At 35.0% G+C, this 1487-nt stretch overlaps 1 pseudogene across 9 annotated transcripts in view; it reads left to right on the top strand.

The window, feature by feature from the left end:
- LOC103731723 overlaps positions 1–1487 on the top strand; it is a 39591-nt pseudogene that overhangs the window by 25098 nt on the left and 13006 nt on the right. For all 9 annotated transcript variants that reach the window (XR_003849014.1, XR_003849016.1, XR_607155.2 and 6 more), the window contains one exon: positions 1218–1381. The product of XR_003849014.1 is annotated as a THO complex subunit 2 pseudogene, transcript variant X6 (transcript). The remainder of the gene's footprint in view (positions 1–1217; positions 1382–1487) is intronic.

Raw genomic sequence — 1487 nt, 5'->3', positions numbered from 1 at the left:
TTTTTTTCTGATAACTTCATGTACTCTTCTTCTTTGGTTTATTTATTTTTGTGGGGCTTTTGGCTACTCCAACATTCCCCCCTCTGAAGAGGTAACCCTAAAATCTTTTAAAGATTAGATACAAGCTCCCAAATACTTTTGACATTTTTGGCCTTTGGAACAGAGTATGTTGCTAAGTCCCAAAGACATTTTGACTTTTAGCCAAGAAACTGGCTACTTTGGGGTCTTTTTACCCCAAATTTATATTTTTAAGGCACTGTAATAAAATGCTTCTTTTTCTGCCTGTCAGTGGTAGTTGTATATTAAGATATATGAGACATTAAATATGGAGGGATATTATGGATAATCAAAGTCCTTTCCCCATCTTTGAGCATCTGGCATACTGGCAGTGCAGTTCAACAATATAGCTGCTGTCACTAATATTTTTTGGTCTCATTAAAGTAATTTATATATTATATAATCCATATTTTTAGCATTTTTCTTTTCCTTTCCAAGTCGAACAAAAGGTGGCCATCTAGCTATGCTAGTGGGACTTCTCTGACCATTCCTCTCACTATAAATGAGGCTACTTTTTGCTTACTGAATTTTTGTTGTATCTAACCCTATTGATTTTGTTTAACGCATGTGGTAATAGGACTTCTTAATATGTTCTCTAGGCCTGGAATCTTAAACATAGAGGAGGGGCTAACTTCACTTGATGAGCAGGTGAGGGAAGGGAACTCAAAGAAAAATTGAGGTTCAAGGAAAGGGACAGATGCTCTACCTGGAAATGTAGGCTAAACAGATCATCACCTCTTTCCTGGGGGAAGCCAGAAGGAAATTTACAGAGAACTGAGATTCTGAGAACAGTGCCTTACAAGGGTAGGTAGTCAAAAAATACTTTCTGAACGAGAGGATAGAAGTTAATAAATTGTGTAAGAGGGAAAAATAAGTTAGTCTTTACTGTGTCTGAATTTTATTATTTTAAATGCTTCTATAAAATCATGCAGCATTTGGCATTTTTGTGGTGTGTGTATGTGTATGTGTGTGCATGTTTGTGTGTGTGTGTGTGTATGTGTGTGATTTATATATGTGATATATATGGATGGATGAATATCACTTAGCATAATGTTTTCAGATGTCACATCCATTCCTGTTATGATAGGATAATATTCAAGTGTACATTTAGATCCTATTATCCTTTCATCTGCTAATAATTGTACCTCTCTCTCTTACAGCTCTTCAGATTCATTAGTGTTAGCAGAACCATAAGTCAGCTCTCACCAATAGACCTCTCTGGATTTGCCATTATGTTCTTCATTATTTTCTTGGCATATACTCAGTTAGCATAGCTCATCTTTTACACTCAAATGGATGACGTCAGTACTTTCCAAGAATACATGTAAGTATTTATGATATAAAAAAGTACATTTTATCAGAATAGTTAATGCCTTCTCAACAATAAAGAAATGTTTGTGGTTATTTGACCACCATGTGTTAAAAATCAT

This window comes from Nannospalax galili, unplaced genomic scaffold (genome assembly GCF_000622305.1).
Source record: "Nannospalax galili isolate Female #2095 unplaced genomic scaffold, S.galili_v1.0 scaffold1791, whole genome shotgun sequence".
Lineage (NCBI taxonomy): Eukaryota > Metazoa > Chordata > Mammalia > Rodentia > Spalacidae > Nannospalax > Nannospalax galili.
Note: the sequence above shows the minus strand (reverse complement) of the source record. Positions and strands in the feature narration are given on the sequence as shown.